Source organism: Leucoraja erinacea, chromosome 17, assembly GCF_028641065.1.
Source record: "Leucoraja erinacea ecotype New England chromosome 17, Leri_hhj_1, whole genome shotgun sequence".
NCBI classification, from domain to species: Eukaryota; Metazoa; Chordata; class Chondrichthyes; order Rajiformes; family Rajidae; genus Leucoraja; species Leucoraja erinaceus.
Genome location: NC_073393.1, coordinates 29,554,442 through 29,575,895, shown reverse-complemented (window position 1 = coordinate 29,575,895; position 21,454 = coordinate 29,554,442). Strand labels below are relative to the sequence as shown.

Here is a 21,454-nt window from a genome sequence, read left to right as displayed (position 1 = left end):
CCCATTCTCCTGCCTTCTCCCCATAACCCCTGCACCCTCACTAATCAAGAATCTGTCCATCTCCACCTTCAAAATATCCATTAACTTGGCCTTCACTTCATTCTGTGGCAATGAATTCCACTGATTCACCACCTCATCTCCTCTCTAAAGGTACGTCCTTTAATTTGAAGTTGTGGTTACATTTTCTATGGAAACCAGGTTACATTTTAATCTCCAGAGCTGTCTGAGGTGAGTGAGCACATTTTCCCTCTGACCATGTGGCATTCCTCCCAATGGCCTTGTCTCTCCCATGTCCCAAAATGTGCAGGTTGGTAAGTAAATCAACCTTAGGGTACGTGGGTGGGAGGGGAATTGGTGGGGACAGGGTAGGAAGAAGGTTATAAAGGAACATGAGAGAGAATAGGTTTCAGTGAAAGCAGTGGGAATGTGGGATTGGTGGAATCGCTAGGGAGCCAGCATAAATTCAATGGGCCGAAAGGTTTCCTTCTACAATGTATGGAAGTGGGAAAATAGAGTACCTTGTCCAGTTATGGTCACTGCAATTTAGGAAGGATTTAACAAAGTCCCTAAAAAAGATAATAGAAATGACTTTGTGGAATAATCCTGGTTGAGAGCTATTTGTCACATAAATGGAATGGAAAAACTGCGAGTTTTCTTCATAAACCAGCAACGGTGAAATTGGAGACACGAGTGTTCAAATCATCAAAGATCCAGAGAAAGAGATTACGGAAAATCTGTTCTCATCGGCAAAAGGGTGAGAACTGGATTCACTGACTCAGGATATTGCCAACTGAACCAAAAGTTACACAAGGTCCTTCTTAAACTGTGAGGGTCATGAATGCACAAAGTCTTTTATCCAGGTTAAGGGAATCAAATATCAGAGGACATAGGTTTAAAGTGAGAGGAGCAAGATTTAATACAAACCAAAAGGGCAACTTTTCCACTCAGGAATCTGTGTCTCAGGAGTCTGTGGAATTCTCTGCCTCAGAGGGCGGTGGAGGCAGGTTCTCTGGATGCTTTCAAGAGAGAGCTAGATAGAGCTCTTAAAATTAGCGGAGTCAAGGGATATGGGGAGAAGGCAGGAACGGGGTAGTGATTGGGAATGATCAGCCATGATCAAATTGAATGGCGGTGCTGGCTCGAAGAGCCAAATGTCCTACTCCTGCACCTATTGTCTATTGTGTATTGAAGTGGTGGTTATAAATGAAATGATGAAATGAAATGATTCAATTTATTGTCATTGTCAGTGTACAGTACAGAGACAACAAAATGCATTTTTAGCATCTCCCTTGAAAGGGAGACACAGGGCGTCGCGGTGTGCCCGCGCCTGCCGCCATTCCATTACAGGCAAAGGTGGGTGAAGTGTCTTGCCCAAGGACACAACGACAGTATGCACTCCAAGCGGGATTTGAACCGGCTACCTTCCGGTCGCCAGCCGAACTCTTAGCCCATTGTGCTATCTGTCGCCCTCATATAAGTATTGAACTATCAGAGGCGGTAGTTGAGGCAGGTACTATAACAGCATTGAAGAGACACTTGGACAGATACATGGATACGAAAGGTTGAGAGAGATGTGGGACAAACACAGGCAAATAGGACTCGCTTAGCTGAGGCACCTTGCTGGCATGGACAAGTTGGGCCAAAGGGCCTGCTTCTGTGGTGTATGGCTCTATGACTCTATCTGGATTGAACTTCATAAGTGGTTAGCATGTACAAATTAAATTAAATATTGTTTTCAACTTTTATCACCACACTCCAGAAGAACAAATATAAGACTGAATATTGTGTTTCTCGGGTTTTCTAAAAGTGTGCATTTTTTCTCATCTCTGTTCATGAACATCTTCAGTTAGGAGTATAACTTATTGAAGATGTAATAAAAAAAGCAACCGTTCAACATGTTCCTTTTCTATTGATCTCTCAGATTGTTTCAACAATAAATCTGGCATAGTCATCTAACGTCACATTGACCTGGCCTTTATGTGACTATAAACCCATAGAAACAAGGCCTGCACTGACTGAAAATTCTTCTGCCCTCTTACCCTCTCTAGATATATCCATTGCTGCTTGGTTACTATGAAATTCTATACCTGGTTCTGGGCCACCTGAGAATGGGCAAAAAATGCTGCCATGCTGGTAGAACCAACATCCTGTGAATGAACAAGAAAAGTCTTAAGAGGGCCACAGTAGCGCAGTGGGAGATTTGCTGCCTTACAGCGCCAGAGACCTGGGTTCGATCCTGACTACGTGTAGTACCTGTGCATGTACGTGTACATTCTCCTTGTGGGTTTTCACCGAGCCAATTTACCTACAAACCTGAAGATAGATACAAAATGCTGGAGTAATTAAATGGGACAGCCAATGGTGCCTGTCCCGCTGAGTTATTCCAACATTTTGTGTCTATCTTCGGTGTAAACCAGCATCTGAAGTTCCTTCCTGGACAACCTAGAAATCTGTGTTTAAGAAGGAACTGCAGATGCTGGAGAATCGAAGGTACACAAAATAGCTGGAGAAACTCAGCGGGTGCAGCAGCATCTATGGAGCGAAGGAAATAGGCAACGTTTCGGTCTGAAGAAGGGTTTCGGCCCGAAACGTTGCCTATTTCCTTCGCTCCATAGAACCTAGAAATCTGTATGTTTTTGGAGTGTGGGATAAAACAGGAGCACCCTATGTAAGTTAATTGGCTTATGGAAATTGTCCCTAGCATATAGGATGATGCTAGTCTATGGGGCCACCACTGGTCGGTGCGATCTCAGTGGGCCAAATGGCTTGTTTCTATGCTGTAATTCTAAACTTTTAAGTACAGTTAAACTGCAGATGCTGGTTAACAAAAAAAAACGCAATGTACTGGAGTAACACAGCAGGTCAGGCAGTATCTCTGGTGCACATGAATATGTAATGTTTCGGGTCGGGACCCTTCTTCAGTCTATGGGTCTGTTTTTACTAGGCTCCATCTGTGAATTATTCAATTGGTGCTGTTTTTTTCTTGGGTTTATTTTCAAGCTTTTTTTTCTTTGCCAAGGTTCCATTATTACTCCAGTTGTTTGCTGATCGTTTCTTTCAAAATAAAACTTAGTTAAATTTCATTAGATACTTCAATTTTGCCACCGTTTGTATCAGGATATTTTAACAGTGCTGAAGAAATGACTGTCAATTGAAGTTAAAATCAATAAAGTCAAGTTTGTCCTTGAAATGTTCTTGTAAACTGCTTGTCCATATGTTGGAGTACTCATGAACTTATGCCATCCTTTTATACAATCATATGGCAGAGTGGACAGTCATTCAGCCTGTTGCATGTATACGAGCTCTTTGTGATGGTTAAACTGTTAATTTTAATGGCATATTTTCTCCTCTGGAAACCAATCTAATTTATTTTCCGTCTAGAAATTGAAGGCAACTTTCTTTTTAAATGGCAGAAAAATTATGAATATTTTTACTTTCCATTCAGAATACACATAGTTTTTAAAATAATCAGTTTGCAAACTAATCTTGATGCTTCCTGGCAGTACTTTATTCTCAAGGATAAGGTTTTTTAATGTTTAAAAATGTTAGTGCGTAATCCTAGTCAAGGCTGACTTTTACCTGTGTGTTGCTGTTTTGAGTAGAACTGAAGGGAAAGCCAGGAAAATGACAGACTACATTACTGAATTATTTTGCAAACTATATATGACATAAACAACAGTTATAATTCTAGATATTTAAAAAACTCTTCCAAGAACAACATTTCTAATGAGTAAAAGTCCCCAGGCATCTCAGAGGAACGTTATTGAAATAAATTGTCAACAAGCCATTAATTGGGATAAATTAAGTACATTTTATGGAATGTCTTATAGAAGAAAACACAAGTTGTTGAGGTGTTACAGGAAGGGAATTCCAAAGCTTTGGTTACTGAATTCACAGCCATGTTCAGAATTTAAAATTAGCGAGACCAAGAAGTTAGATGCAACTTGGAGGACAACACTTCATATTTCACTTGGTCAGTTTACAACCCAGTGGCATGAACAGTGATTTCTCTAATTTAAAGTAACTCATGCATTCCATTCCTTCCCCTCCTCTCTCTCCTGCCTCTCCCCCCTTCACATACCCTAGCCGTACTTCCAGTTCCACTGTTCACATCCTTGTATATCTCTTGTTATCACACCTTCCCCAGTCAACAATGGATCATTATGGGCTCCGCCTTATTGCCTGCCAGGAATTTGTTCTTCCAACCCCACCTCTACATTCAGTCTGAAGAGTTCCGACCTGAAACATCACCTATTATTTTTCTCCAGAGATGTTGCCTGGCCCATTGAGTTACACCAGAATTTTGTGTTTATCATTAGTATAAACCAATTCCTTCCTACACCTGCTAATCACAGTCATAGAGTCATAGAGTGATACAGTGTGGAAACAGGCCCTTTGGCCCAACTTGCCCACTGGCCAACAATGTCCCAGCTACACTAGTCCCACGGGCCTGCACTTGGTCCATATCCCTCCAAACCTGTCTTATCCATGTACCTGTCTAATTGTTTCTTAAACGATGTGATGGTCCCGTCCTCAACTACCTCCTCTGGCAGCTTGTTCCATACACCCACCACCATTTGTGTGAAAAAGTTACCCTTCAGATTCCTAATAAATCTTTTCCCCTTCACCTTGAACCTATGTCATTTGGTCCTCGATTCCCCTACTCTGGGCAAGAGACTCAGTGCATCTACCCGATCTATTCCTCTCATGATTTTGTACACCTCTATAAGATCACCCCTCATCCTCCTGCACTCTAACGAATAGAGACCAAGCTTACTCAACCTCTCCCTATAGCTCTAGACCGGGCATCATCTTCATAAATCTTTTCTGAACCCTTTCAAGCTTGACAATATCTTTCCTATAACATGGTGCCCAGAACTGAACACAATATTCTAAATGCGGTCTCACCAAAGTCTTATACAACTGTAACATGACCTCCCAACTTCTATACTCAATGCTCTGACTGATGAAGACCAATGAGCCAAAAGCCTTTTTGACCACCCTATCTACCTGTGACTCGAACTTCAAGAAACCATGCGCCTGCACTCATAGATCCCTCTGTTCTACAACACTCGCCAGAGGCCTACCATTTATTGTGAAGGTCATGCCCTTGTTAAATGTCCCAAAATGCAACACCTCACACTTCTCTGTATTAAATTCCATCAACCATTCCTCAGCCCACCTGGCCAATCGATCCAGATCCTGCTACAATCTTTCACAACCAGTGGCGGACTGGGTCTAAAAATATTGGTTGCCAGGAGACAAAGGGGGCCCACCCACAACTACAATGCTATCATTTAACAGGGGCCCACTTGCCATCACTTGCTATCACTTCATCAGGAGCCCACTTGCCATCGGGCAAGCTGACACCCTGGCCAGTCCGCCACTGTTCACAACCATCTTCACTATCAGCAAAACCACTAACTTTTGTATCATCACCAAACTTGCTAATCTTGCCCTGTATGTTCTCATCCAAATCATTGATGTAGATGACAAACAGTAATTGACCCAGCACCAAAACCTGAGGCACACCACTAGTAACAGGCCTCCAGTCCGAGAAGCAAACTTCCACCATCACCCTCTGCTTCCTTCCATAAAGCCAATCTGCTATCTATTCAGCTATCTCTCCATAGATCCCATGTGATCTATCCTTGCAGAACAGCCTACCATGCTGAAGCTTGTTGAATGCCTTACTGTGTAGTAGAGTAACTTTCCAAGTATTGGAGATGTGTAGATATCCCGAAGAAGTTAGAATTGGCACTTTTGGTTAGTAAACACAAAGTATTGGGTGACAATTTCAGTTGTATATGCACAGTCTCATTGTCCATTTCATATTGCAGGATATAGCAGGGAGTATCCGAGAAGCCTCACAGCACCATAGACCCGGTTTCAAACCTGACCTCGGTGCTGTCTGTGTGGAGTTTTCACATTCTCCCTATGACCACAGAGATGCTACAGTTTCCTCCCACTTCCCCATGCTGTGCAGGTTGTCGGTTGATTGGTCTTTGTAAATTGCGTAGGGCGTGGGCGTGAAAGTGGGATAACATAGAACTAGTAAGAATGGGTGATCAATGGTCAGTGGGGACTCTGTTGGTCAAAGTGCCTGTTTCCATCCTGTATCTTCCAATCAATCAACCAATTAATTAATCAATGCCATTACATCATCATCTTCAAGAAAGGCAGGTTAAACTGTGATTACTGCAGAGGAATCTTTCTGGTGACAAGGAAAGTTATCATCAGGGCCCTACGCAAACACTTCTTCCCACTGTTTAAAGAGCTGTTCCCTGATTCAGTCCATCTGGAACTATGATGGACCTGATCTTTAACACATAAGAACTCCAAGAAAAATGCAAGGAGCAGCACCTTCTTTGGCCTCACTTTAACTTTGACTCCATCAATTGGTTGGAGTTATGGCACAGCCTCATCAAATTCATCATATACATATGTCTCAGTCTTACCTTTTTTTCCATGATGGCATGCAAAAGATGGGTCTAACCGACGGGTTTACAAGAGAACCAACCTCAATGATGTTCGGTGTAAATGAGGCTGTCATTGTTCCAGCTTTTTTTCTCAATCTCTCTCGGCCACCTTCACAATTTTCCAGTGACCAAGTTAGAGCTAATCTTCAGAACAAATGCCGATACCATTCAACCCTAAAGTGACCACACTTCAGAACAAAGTCATCCAATCATCCGCAGTCCTGCAGCCACACGCAAATTACACGTGCATTGGCACATAGTTGAAAGATGAGCACTGGACCTTGTTGATTCATCCAACAATAAATGTGAGAGAATTGACGTTACATTCAACACTTGCAAGACCAAGGTCTGGAATCAATCTGCTCACCACTGCACAACACCATCCTCTAACAATAAAGGTTTGTGGCTATGTCGTGGAATATATAAACAACTTCCCATATCTCTTGCAAAGGCAATCATCAATGGTGAGATTCAGTATCTCCCTCGATGTGGCAACACAGCATTTGGTCAATTGAGAAAACAATGGTTGAGGAGAATTAGGCCATTCGGCACAACTAGTCTACTCAGCCATTCAATCATGACTGATCTACCTTTCCTTCTCAACCAAATTCTCCTGCCTTCTCCCCATAAACCTTGACACCCATTAGTAATCAAGAATCTGTTAATCTCTGCCTTAACAATATCCATTTACAACAAAATAAATTTACGACAAGCGGAATTTTATTGTAGTGTTGTCATTGGAACGGGTGGCTCGAGATTCTCTGTTTTGAGCTGAGAAACTTTGAATGAAAGGTGGTCCTTTTAATTCCTGCAGGTCTGAGATGTATTTGATACAAGTATTTGGTATGGAATCCATGAAAAATTAATGTCATTATGTGTGTAATTACATGATAGTGTGTCACAACTTGCAATGGTTCTGTTTCATAATTTTGTTATTAAAGAGGCATATATTAACAAGGAATTAATTAACATTATTTTCTGCTGCGGTCTCATAGCAGCCCTTTCATGTTTCAGATGTGGCACACCTACCTTAAACTTCACAAGCAAAAATAGCCGTCTCCCATTTTCACTCCCTTTTTGGGCAGCACAGTGGCATAGCAGTAGAGTTGCAGCCTTACAGTGCCATAGACCCGTGTTCAATCCTGACTGCGGGCGCTGTCTCTACGGAGTTTGTACATTCTCTCTGTGACCGCATGCGTTTTCACCGGATGCTCCGGTTTCCTCTCACACTCCAAAGATGTACAGATTTGTAGGTTAATTGGCTTCTATAAAATTGTATAGTGTCCCGAGTGTGTAGGATAGTGCTAGTGTTTGGGGTGATCGCTGGTCGGTGTGGACTCGGTGGGCAGAATGGCCTGTTTCCATGCTGCATCTCTAAACTTGATCCCTAGCTCTAGGGCGTACACATAATTTCCCCAAATATGTCAAGGGGAAAACTTTGACTAACAACAAAAAAATGCTACATTTCTTGAGTACGTCATCATTAGCTGAGTTTATGCTGGCTTGCCAGGAAAGTAAGTTATTACTTTGAAGTGCCTTGATGGATAAGTGTGTTGCTATAAATAACACAGCAGAAGCAATATGATCCAAAAGTACTCAGTGGCTGCTGGAACAATGGAAATTGAAAATGCTTTAAGACAGATATGGAGAGCAGATTTAAACAGTGCCTGTCGTTTGAGAAGTGATTTGATCAAGGTCTTTTATATCTTACTAGACCAGGTGCGGACCCGTTGGGCCCGTCCCCCAAGGCAATATTCCACCACTCACCCATAGCCCCCAACTGTGCAGGCGCATCTGAGGGGCTCCGGTTGTGATGCCAGTGATCTCCATTGCGATGCGAGTCACAGCAACCCTCCCCAAACTGTGCCTCGCCATCCCTCTTCCTACCCCTATCCTCCTCCAATACCCCTCATCTCCTAGCACCCCAACCCCCTCCTCTTCACCCTCCCTTTTCTTTCCCCTCTCCTCCTCCCTCCTCCATCCTCCATCCCTCACCTCTCCCTCCCTCTCCTTTCCTCTACCCTCAGTCACTCCCTCCCTTCCTCCATAACCCCTCTCCCCTCCCTACCCCCCTCCCGTCCCTCTATCACCCAGCCCATCCCCTCCCCATTATCCCGCCCCCCCCACTCTCCCTCCTCACCTCCCCACTACCCTCGTCTCCCTACCACCCCCACTCCCCCCCCCCCTCTCCATCCACTCCCCCCCCCCCCCAACTCTTCCTACTCAACTCCTCATCTCCCCCACTATCCCCTCTCTCTCCCCTCCCTACCCCCATCCTCTCCCTCTATCCCCCTGCTCTCCCACTCCTCAACCTCCCAGGACAATGGTGAGCACGTTGGCCAAAGATTGTAGCGCTATCGTGTACCATTTTGGCAGGGTTTTTGAATATCATGCACACGCACTCACACACACAGACAAAGTAATATACTAAGCTGGGTATACCGTTGGGTCCCAGCTTCACACGGGAGGGCTGGTCCCCCAATGCAACATTCCAACTCTCCAGCAATTCCAATTTACACACACACACACACACACACACACACACACACACACACACACACACACACACACACACACACACACACACACACACACACACACACACACACACACACACACACACACACACACACACACACACACACACACACACACACACACACGCACGCACATGCACACACACACACACACACACACACACACAACCAAAACAACCCAGAAACTATATATCACCAATAAGACACATGTCATGGATATGATGGAATACTTTGCAGTTGCCTGAAGAACAGCAATTCCAAGATGTCAGCCTGACACAGTCAAATAAATCATAATTTTATCAACCATCCTAAAACATCTACTTCTTTCTACAGTGGTTTTCTGTTGCAGCAGGGTGTATTAGCCCATCAGATGCACCATAAAAAGTTACCAAGACTTCTTCGACAGCTCTTCGCAAACACATTATCATGAATGATGGTTGCAGGAGATCACAAACACAATTTTCTACCATTATTGATCAGTCTAATCCCAGATCTCTTGATGGAACAACATGATAGGAAGTTCTTCACTCCACAGATTGAAGTAGCTTGAGAGGCAGATTCCCATCACCATCTTGAGAACAACTATGGTGAAGAGGAGGTTTTGCCAGCAACACAAATCCTGATGGGCCTGTCCCACTTAGGCGACTTTTTAGGCGAATGCAGGAGACGATGCGGTCGCCACATGTTTGTAGGTCTGTTACAAAACCTACCGCAAATATTTCAACATGTTAAAAAATTAGCGGCGACCAGACTAAAGCCCCATGGAGAGTAGTGAGAATTCTCGTGCCGTAGGTGCAGTGGTAGTGGGTTGCCAGGAGGTTTAAGGTTGGCGTAGTTTCTCGTAAGTTGTTGCCAGTGAATTCCATTGGCTCGTTGAGAAAGAAAAACGTAAGTCGTAGTTTTCAGAACGAAGGATAACCGACCGGTAATGTTAATGTCCACCAAGCTTCAGAGCCGTGTATCTCTGGCTTCTTAAAAGTTGTATCCACTCCTTCTCCCCCCTTCTCCCTCCTCTTGTGTCCCCCCCCCCCCCCCCCCCCACCTCCCTCTCCCCCCTCTTTAAAATGACTTACGTGACCATTCCCGTACACTGTGCTTTTCGCCGTCTTAATTACAGCGCCAACCTTCCTGTTCATCACGGTGTGGGTTTGTATCATATTGGGTTTGTGCACCGTGTGAATTTCACTCAGACAGACAGCCCCCCCCCCCCCCCCCCCCCCCCCCCCGCTTGCCTTGTCCCCCACCTGTGTAACCGGCTGGTGAAGGAAGTGGTGTGTGTTTGTGTGTGTGTGTGTGTGTGTGTGTGTGTGTGTGTGTGTGTGTGTGTGTGTGTGTGTGTGTGTGTGTGTGTGTGTGTGTGTGTGTGTGTGTGTGTGTGTGTGTGTGTGTGTGTGTGTGTGTGTGTGTGTGTGCCGCCGTTTTTTCAGGCGACTGACGGCAACTTGATAGTCGCCGGCAGTCGCCTAAAAAATCGCCTAAGTGGGACAGGCCCATAAGAATGAATCTTGAATATGAATGGGAACAAGTGATATCTTTAATAGATTTCTTCAGTAGCTTTCCCCAAAGCCTCCAATATCCACCACCAGGGACATCTGTCCAGATTTAAACATGCATCACCATGCCTTTGTTGTTTTCTTTAACGTTCTCCACTGTTGCCCACAAACAACCTTTCCAGCACGAGATGAGAAGGAGCAGGAACTTTGAAAGTAAATTAACAATCAAAAACTGCAGATGATGTAAACCTGAAATAAAATCAGAAAATCATGGAACTGTTCAGCTGGTCATGCAGCTTCTAGAGAAAGAGAAACACTAACGCGTCTGGTCTGGGGCTCTTCATCAGGACTGGGAAAGTGGGAAGTGGTGACTGACTGATTTAATTTTACCCTTTCTAGTATCTAACTGTTTTGGACTTTAAACTTTGAGTAAAATGAATTAGTTTGATGAACATCTTTAGGTTTCTAATTAAGATATGAAATGTCACTGGGAAGTATGTGCCTATGAACAGAACTGGTGACATGTCTAAATACAATTGAATATAACCATATAACATATAACAATTAAAGCACGGAAACAGGCCATCTCGGCCCTACAAGTCCGTGCCGAACAATTATTTTCCCTTAATCCCACCTGCCTGCACTCATACCATAACCCTCCATTCCCTTCTCATCCATATGCCTATCCAATTTATTTTTAAATGATACCAACGAACCTGCCTTCACCACTTCCACTGGAAGCTCATTCCACACCGCTGCCACTCTCTGAGTAAAGAAGTTCCCCCTCATGTTACCCCTAAACTTCTGTCCCTTAATTCTGAAGTCATGTCCTCTTGTTTGAACCTACCCTATTCTCAAAGGGAAAAGCTTGTCCACATCAACTCTGTCTATCCCTCTCATCATTTTAAAGACCTCTATCAAGTCCCCCCTTAACCTTCTGCGCTCCAGAGAATAAAGACCTAACTTATTCAACCTTTCTCTGTAACTTAGTTGTTGAAACCCAGGCAACATTCTAGTAAATCTCCTCTGTACTCTCTCTATTTTGTTGACATTCTTCCTATAATTGGGCGACCAAAATTGTACACCATACTCCAGATTTGGTCTCACTAATGCCTTGTACCATTTTAACATTACATCCCAGCTTCTATACTCAATGCTCTGATTTATAAAGGCTAGCATACCAAAAGCTTTCTTTATCACCCTATCTATATGAGATTCCACCTTCAAGGAACTATGCACGGTTATTCCCAGATCCCTCTGTCCAACTGCATTCTTCAATTCCCTACCATTTACCATGTACGTCCTATTTTGATTTGTCCTGCCAAGGTGTAGCACCTCACATTTATCAGCATTAAACTCCATCTGCCATCTTTCATCCCATTCTTCCAAATGGCTTAAATCACTCTGTAGACTTTGGAAATCCTCTTCATTATCCACAACACCCCCTATCTTGGTATCATCTGCATACTTACTAATCCAATTTACCACACCTTCATCCAGATCATTGATGTACATGACAAACAACAAAGGACCCAACACAGATCCCTGAGGCACCCCACTAGTCACCTGCCTCCAACCCGACAAACATCCATCCACCATTACCTTCTGGCGTCTCCCATTCAGCCACTGTTGAATCCATCTTGCTACTCCTGCATTTATACCCAACAGTTGAACCTTCTTAACCAACCTTCCATGAGGAACCTTGTCAAAGGCCTTACTAAAGTCCATATAGACAACATCCACTGCTTTACCCTTGTCAATTTCCCTAGTAACCTCTTCAAAAATTTCAAGAAGATTAGTCAAACATGACCTTCCAGGCACAAATCCATGTTGACTGTTCCTAATCAGACCCGGTTTATCCAGATGCTTATATATATTATCTCTAAGTATCTTTTCCATTAATTTGCCCACCACTGAAGTCAAGCTAACAGGTCTATAATTGCTAGGTTTACTCTTAGAACCCTTTTTAAACAATGGAACAACATGCGCAGTACGCCAATCCTCGGGGAATATTCCCGTTTCTAATGACATTTGAAATATTTCTGTTATAGCCCCGGCTATTTCTACACTAACTTCCCTCAATGTCCTAGGGAATATCCTGTCAGGACCTGGAGACTTATCCACTTTTATATTTTTCAAAAGTGTCAGTACTTCTTTTACTTTGAAACTCATAGTATCCATAGCTACTCTACTAGTTTCCCTTACCTCACATAATTTAATATCCTTCTCCTTGGTGAATACCGAAGAAAAGAATATGTCCATATCTGATTTGTCTTGACATTAATGTGCTGATAAATTATCAAAATAAATCAGTGCTGAATGTCCAACAATATCCCCAAACTAGTACCAATAATATACAGTCAGTATAACATTATATACATCAAAGCAGTTTGCAACAAAACTTGGTGCCATTCAGTCCAAACAAATGAGATTTGATAGTGATGGTGTGCACGCAATTGTAGGGTGTTCATTTGCATTGCTGTATGGTGTTTTCAAATTCAACGGAGGAGTTAATTAATTTCTTGTGAAGGTGTTCAATAGATTTTAAACGCTGTGCAAGAAGGAATGGTGTTCTGTGTAAATGCCCAGTGCCTGCTCGTGTGTTTGTTTTTGTTGTCAGTACTGATTGAAGCAAAAGACCCTGAGATCACTCAATTACGTGCAACCATCAATAACAGCTCCGGTGGCCTCCAGAATAAGCACTGCTGGGCTTTTTTGCAATATATCGCTATTCAATTTCTGATTCAAGGCAAAGGTTAAATCAAGCAATGCTGATGGTGGCATAAACTATGAGAGTGAACCTAGAACCACACATGGACATCAAAACCAAGCACTTTTAGTTCAGTTTAGTTTAATTTAGTTTATATTAATTTAGAGATACAATGCGGAAACAGCCCCTTCGGCCCACACAGTCCGCAGGAATCAGTGAACCCCCTACACTCGCACATACAAGGGACTATTTCTCATTTTTACCGAAGCCAATTCACCGATAAACCTGGATGCCTTTACAGTGTGGGAGGAAAGCAGAGCACCCAGAAAAAAACCTACACGGTCAGAAATTCTGTACAGACAGCACCCGTGATTAGGATCAAACCCAGGTCTCTGGCATTGTAAGGCAGCAACTCTACTGCTGCACCACCATCCATTAATTACCATTTCATTGCTGTCCCATATATAACTTAGTCTTTACTTTAACGATGCACATAACATCTCAATTATGACAGTGTAAATAAAAGGCTCATTGTTCTGAGTGTGCAGTGAATTGATTAACAAAGTGTCACATTACTCCATTGTACACAGAGCTGGATCTATCTAAAACAGAGGAAGTATTAGAGCAGTGGTTCTCAACCTTTTTTCAGTGATGTACCCCCTGTGAAATATTTTTTCAGCCAAGTACCCCCTAACCAGCGCAAAGCATTTTTGGTTGAAAAAAAAAGACTTAAAACAGAGCACTGTGCCATCAGTGTCTGATTTATTAAACTTTGGAACTGATAAACACATACAAAATTCAAACATTTGAAAAAAAACTATTTCGAACATTTTAAATGTTAATAATCCATGACTAAATTTATTGCAAATATTTCTCATCACTAAAATGTAGTGATTCAAACTAATGTAGTGAAAACAGTGACCATATAACCATTTAAAACTATAAAATGAACCATTTAAAACTCCATAAATGTGCAAAACACTGCTCATTTGTAGTGGTCTCTCTTGAACTATTTGGAAATAAAAAGATATAACTAAAAAAAAGAAAGAAATAATTAACTTAATTATAAATAAAGATTTGTGCACATAAAAATAATTATCAACATAAAGTGTCCTCTTTTGGGATCATAGTAAAGATCTGTGCTCAAAAAGAAATCATTAACTTAATTTTAAATAAAAGCAGAAATTGCTAAAAATAAAAAATAAAAATATTTATCATCTTAAAATATCTTTTTAAGAATCAAAAAGAAGACTGACATCTTAACATTACAAACTGTCAACACTGAATATTGCATTGTTGCACTGAACTGAGTGTTTTTGCACTTAGTGAGACATTTTAGTGAGACACTTGGGCTTGTGCTTCACTGAGGATCTTTTTCATTCTTGGTGGCAGGGAGGCAACTGCTGTGATCAAGCTCTTCTCCAGGCACAGTCTGTTTCTCTGCTTTGTTTTGATCACAGTCATTGCAGAGAAGGAGGCCTCACATAAATATGTGGAGGCAAAGGGTAGTTGCTGCTCCAAAGCTTTCTGTCCCAGGTCAGGGTGCTCCTGCTTCACACACACCCAAAACTGTGTAAGTGTGAACATGGCAAACTTCATCTGGAGGCCACGATCAGATGACACTTCCAAGATAGGTGACAGGGAGCTTGCTTCGGTTTGCTTTGGACAAGAGAAATGGGTTTCTCACCCAATCCAGCTGTGCAGATTTCTCCTCCATGTCAGGAAAGTAGGAATGAAAATCCAGTATCAACTTGGTCAAATGTCCCACCATGACCAACTTGACTGGAGCTCTGTCCACATCCTCACTAGAGAGAAAATCATCCAGCTGAGGAAAGCAGGTGAAATGCTCCTGTGCGCAGGCCCTTCTCCACAGCTCTGCTTTCTTCAGGAAACCTTGTCATGCAGGTTTAAAATGCTGGTGTCCTTGCCCTGCAGAGACATATTCAGTTTGTTCAGTTTGCTGAATATATCTGCCAGATAGCACAGCTTTGCAAGCCAGTCTGTGTCCTGGAACAAGGTGGCATGGGGAGATCTGTGCTCAATCAGAAAGGCGTGTACTTCGGATCTTAATTCCAACAGCCGGTTGAGTATTCTCCCTCGAGAGAGCCAGCGCACTTCTGTGTGCAGCAGCAGTTGTGTGTGTTCAGCTCCCATATTTTCGCAGAGGCGGCGAAACAGGCGTGCATTAAGTGGCCTTGACTTAATGAAGTTGATCACTTTGATGCTGCTGTTCAAAACGTCATGTAACACAGGGCTCATTTTCTTGGACGCCAATGCCTCCCTGTGTATGACACAGTGAGTCCACATCACGTCGGGGTTTTCTGTTTTAATGCGCGCTATTAGTCCTTTCGCGCTGCCCGTCATTGATGCTGCTGCGTCTGTACAGATGCTGCAGGATTTCCAGCGCAAACCGTTTTCACAGAAAGCGGCATTGACAACATCAAATATGTCCTCTCCTGTTGTTTTCCCCTTCAAACTTTTGCAGAATAGTATGTGCTCATAAATGTCGTCAGTATCAACGTACCTCACAAAAGCAACAAGTTGTGCATTTCCACTGACATCTGTGGATTCATCCAGCTGGAGTGAAAAGGAGTCGTTAAGTTTTCCCACAACTTGCTCGACAATGTCTGTTCCCATTGTATCTACTCTGCGGCAAACAGAGTCATTTGACAACGGTACAGTCTTTAATTTCTCCGCTGCGTTTTTGTCCAGCATAGTCTCAGCCAGCACTACAGCCGCTGGAAGGAGCAGGTCTTCAGCAATAGTGAATGGCTTCTTGGCTTTAGCTACGAGCAAAGACACTGCATAAGAGGCCTCCAGGGCTTTGGCTGATGTTGTGGAGGCCTTCCGCATCATGTCTTGAGATGATCTGAATTCAGACAGTTTCCTCTTAAAAAAGTCAGGTGGATTACCAACGTGACATCCATGTTTTGTCTTAAGATGACGCTGCAGATGTGCTGGCTTCATGCTACTGTTAGCTAATTTCTCCCCACAGAAAAAACACAGTGCCTTGGGTGGGTTGCAACTTGTGGACGTAAATCCAATTAAAACATAATCTTCAAGATACAGCCGGAATTTTTCCGGCTCTGGTTTGGCCTTCTTTGCCACTTGTCCCTCCGTGTTTTCAAAAGAATTGCTGCTACCTTCAACCACGACTCCATCGTTTGAGTTGTGATTGACAGGTGATGCCGGGTGGCATATGACAGGTTGGGTCGAACCATCCTGGAATGGGGGAGACTCTGGGTTTTTAGGATAATGAAATTGAATAGCCTACTTATATTTTCCTGAAATATTTATTAAATAATTATTTTTAAAGGATTTTTGCATGGATGCTACTTTTTAAATATATGTAGGCCTATATTTTAAAATCTCACGTACCCCCTGGAGTGCCTTCACGTACCCCCAGGGGTACGCGTACCCCCATTTGAGAACCACTGTATTAGAGGGTGAAATAAACGTTTGATACTGCAAGGCATCCACAATTTGTTATAGCTGATTTAGAGTTTTAAAACTTTCCATCAGAATCAACACACAGAGCTCATTGTAACTATCGTAACTGCTGCTAGTAAGTATTGTAAGGATAGACACAAAATGCTGGAGTAACTCAGAGGCTCAGGCACTATCTCTGGAGAAAAGGAATCGGTGACTTTTCAGGTCGAGACCCTTCAGTTTTGATGACCAATAAGCCCTATTTTCCAGCATAGGAGCCACATCTATAATGAGCGACTCAAGGCATGTGACCTAGTTGCCATCTTTTAGTACTTCCCTTGGAAAGGAAAACTACGCTACATATTTCAGAGGTTAGGCAACATAGTTCAGGTATATTTGTCAGGTTATTATCTTTATTTAGAGCACGGTTAACACACTCACTCACCGAGCATCAGCTCATTCATCATCATGCCGTCCGTTGTCCTCCTTGCAGCTCAGATGAAAGGATACAAAGTCCACTGGCTTCATTAAGCAAAGCACTGGTTTTCAATAATGACAGATTCCATTACCTGAATAAGCTAGGCATCATTTATAACCAACTCCCAGGTCTTATGGTGGCCTAACCACTCCATTTCATTTTCTGTACTGGGATTTTGTAGGACACTCAACAATAGGATTAGTTTTGTTATTGTAGACCTGATATGAAATCCATAATGGTGTTGCCAAAATGCAACATCATCTAATCCAGCAATTCCAGTGTGAATCCTATATAAATACATCATGGTATGAGTCAATATAGCAAACAAAAATTAAGGTGACTCATGAATTACAAAATTAAAACCATGGCTTATAATGAATGATAAACATGTACATCTGACTACAGCTTACTTGAGTTCCATTAGTTCAACACACAAGCAGAATTTGCCTGTTCATGTCAGTCAGTGCCATTAGCCAATACGATCTATAAAACACTGTAAAACATAATGAATGTAGTTATAATATTTTCACCACTTTTATTGCAAACACTGAATGCCAGATGATTGAGATTTGCCATACGACCATAAAAATTAAAACAAAAAAAGTACTTGCATGACTGAATTTATCTTAAAGTACATCAGGTTCAAAATGACATCAAAGCAAATAAACTAGGAAGAACCCCTAAAGAGCAATTAATGAGGATAATTTTGGATTTAGATTGAAATCGACATATTGGACCGCTCACCTTGTATACCTCTGATATAATATTTTGCTGATATAATAATGTTCCTTTTTAATCAAAATCACACTCAGTATACTTTGGATAATAAAAAAAGATTCTTGACCAGTATATTACACAAACTCCCAGTGTTTCAGAGAGAGAGAGAAAGATCAATCTGAAGAAAGGACCCAACCCAAACCGGCATCTGTCCGTTAGCTTCACAGATGCTGTCTGACCATCTGGGTTCATCCAGCAGTTTATTTTTTTTAAAGATTCCATCATCTACCATCTCTTGTGTCGTCTGAAAGAGAGTTATTTTGCTATCTTAGGCAAAATGCACAATGTATATCAACAATCTTGTCTGTGGCAAAAGGATTGAGATTGAGTCGACCAAGGAAAGATAATGAATTCATAGAGTTACAATTCTGGATCCATAGTTTGTTTCCAAATATATAAGGTAAATGTTGGGTTCTCACACACTTTTACTGATTTAACCAAAAATAGTAGTGTTACAATAACCATTGCCGCAGTTCTTGGAGAATCTATTTAATTTCACAGTTGAAATAAAACTCACCGGTGGGAACATGAATTATTTCCATGAAGAAGTCTTGTAGTAAATGCCATTTACAATAGTCAAAAACACCATTCAGAAGATTAGCTGAAACCCAACAACTGCATAAATGATATTAATGCAATCACTGAATGCTAAAAAAACAAAACAAAACGTGATTGGGTTATAACATTGAAAAAATGTATTGATCAAAAGAGAATTTCTATTTCTGCAGAGCCTCTTCAGTTCTTTTTGTTTGTAAAGTTGCTTAATCTATCTAGTTCCATTGTTCTCAGGAGGACCTGAGGGTGCTCCTCGTGTGGAAGGTTGATGACACTATTAAACATTGCATTTGCTTCAGTAACCAAAGGAGCAGCAGTATACAAATACTTAGTGCAACCCTAACTATTGGCCTCATGGTTTTGGAAATAGTTGACTAGGTGCTAAAGTTGAGGATAGCTTCCACGTCTACAACCTGAGATGCAAAGGCGTACTTCAGTTTAAAACCATAAACAGTAATACACACTAGGATGTTTAAAAGAGTTAGAAGAAATTACAAATGCTGTTTAAAACCAAAGATAGGCACAAAATGCTGGAGTAATTTAGCGGGACAGACAGCATCTCTGGAGAGAAGGAATGGGTGATGTTTCGGGTCGAGACCCTTCTTCATACTCAGTGTCTGAAGAAGGGTCTCAACCTGAAATGTCACCCATTCTTTCACTCCGTGGATACTGCCTGTCCCACTGAGTTACTCTAGCATTTTGTGTTGATCTAGGATGTTTAAAGTTACAATGGCAAACAGGAATTTATGGACAAAAAGTCATTTGGATTCTCAATTTTTCAGAATAGATTAGTATTTTATACATAATTTTCCAAACGCAGTCTCTTAAATGCCACTATTGTATCTGCCTCAACCATCACTCCTGGCAGCTTGTTCCAGGCACTCACTATCCTCCCTCTCATCCTAAAGCTATGCTAGTATTTGACTTTTCCATCCTAGATCCAAGATTCTGACAGTCTATTGTATCTATGACTCTCATAATTTGATATCCTACTATCAGGTTTAGTGATAATTGATTTATGGGGTATTTATGGATTAATAGAGTGTTTCCAGTGTAGACTGGTTTCAAATTATGCCAACATCCTAAATCATTTGAATTTGAAGTTACTAAGATTATTAATGCATTTGATATGTTTTAACTTTACACCACAGAAATGTGTGCATTTTGTAGTTACCCAATATAATTTGTAGTTGATCAAGATAATTTTGAAAGAATTCAACACTTACTGACAAAAAAAATAGCTATAATTTGACTTGGTCAATCTGATGAACTTTTGTGCAGTTTATCCAGGAACGTTCTGGTTAAAACTTACATCAATCACTTTATGTAATTTGCTGTCATTTAACTGGGTGTAAATAATAAACACAATTGTATTTGTTATGTACAACCAGTTAAATGACTAAATTACATAAACTCCCTTTGATGCTGTAATGATATTCCTTATCATATTCCTTATCAATAGCACTATTGTTTAAGTGATTCAGCAGTAGCATGTCCGCCTGTGTTGAAAAGCTGTGTATCCAAACCCTGAACTAGAAAGTTAAACAGATAATCTAAATTAAACACAATGGTGTAGCTCTCTGCAAATTGTCACTTGGATTGCATTCTCCAAGTGACCATTGATCTCTAAGGCAACATCATGTTCATAATTTATCATATACCAGTTTGTGAAGCCTCATTGGCCTAAATATTTCCAACCTGGCACCAAAAATTACACTTTAGCTAAAATTAATTTGTTGAGCATTAACCTGATAATAAGTAGAGATTGATATATTAGCATCCTAATCTAGCCATTACAAAGTCCCAAAGATGCTGGATTATCCGAGTTTTACCATTATAACATTCTATCTCAGATCAATGGGTTTTTGCTAGCTGTGGAAAAAAATCCCCATAGTTAGGGGCAGGGTGGTCAATATATAGATCATCCAGAATCTGACTGAATGTGAGAACAGACCGAATGGTCCACTTTCATATGGGTTGTAATGATTCCTTTATCTTTCCTTAATCATGCTAAATTAAATGGGAAGCAGGGATGGAGTTCCTATTTCCCATTTTCTTAGTTCAGTATTTATTAGCAGATCATTTGTCAGGTGTCACTGCTAACTGCCTTTATTAGTAAATGATACTAATTATTTATTATTGCAAAAGGTAAAGACTTCTTGATACAAGAATAAAGATCGATGGCGAGAATGTTCCAGGTGCTTTATGTGCATCTGGTCTCCTGATCTAGAGAAGGCATCTACATGTGACAAGAGAGAATACAGCAAAGATTCATCAGATCAGTTCCTGTGATTGTGCGTTTGTTGTGTGACGAGATTTTAAACAGTCAAGGTTTTACTCTCTTAACTTTAAAAGAAGTATCTAATTTAAAAAGTATAAAATCCTTACAGGGCTTGACATGTAGCTACTGTATTGATCCTGCTCTGCCCCAAACAATGAGTCACAAATAAGGCTATGGCCATTCTTAGAGGAGAAGAAAATAAATGTATTCACCCAGTGCGTGGTAAATCTTTGTGTGATGGATTGCGAAGATTGAGGCAAAAGTATTTTAAGTTTCATAATTTTCAAGGTATTGGAAGCATACCCCCAGCCTCTTTCTTCCCAGCACTGCATCCTAGACTGGCTCATCTCCATCTTTGCAGAGAGGGCAGTGGAAGTGCAGTTACTGATTCTACTCAAGGTAAAGATCGATAGGTCTTTAGATCTAATGGAGTTAGTGCAGAAAAATCACACTGGCAAGAAAGATCCACTGTGACCTTGCTACAGACATGCTGACATATCCCACTCCTGTTTCAATGTATTTTGTTCATATTATTTCTTCATACTAATTAAACATTCTAGCAACTTTAATTCCTTTGGCAATGCAATAAGAGTGTATGGGTATGGTTGCATGGATGATTAGTTACAAATATCAACACTTGAAATGTAACCACTTTCTCTTAAAAATAGCTGATCAAAAGAAATAGTGGCCAGAGAATGATGGACAATCTCTCCAA

General features: G+C 41.4%; 1 long non-coding RNA gene across 1 annotated transcript; it reads right to left on the bottom strand.

Moving 5' to 3' along the window:
* Positions 1-1,274: 1,274 nt before the first annotated feature.
* Positions 1,275-7,359, bottom strand: LOC129705362 (uncharacterized). The gene is made up of 2 exons (XR_008724896.1): positions 2,619-7,359; positions 1,275-2,442 (listed from the first exon to the last, which is right to left on the bottom strand). It is a non-coding gene; the product is annotated as an uncharacterized LOC129705362 (long non-coding RNA).
* Positions 7,360-21,454: the final 14,095 nt, after the last annotated feature.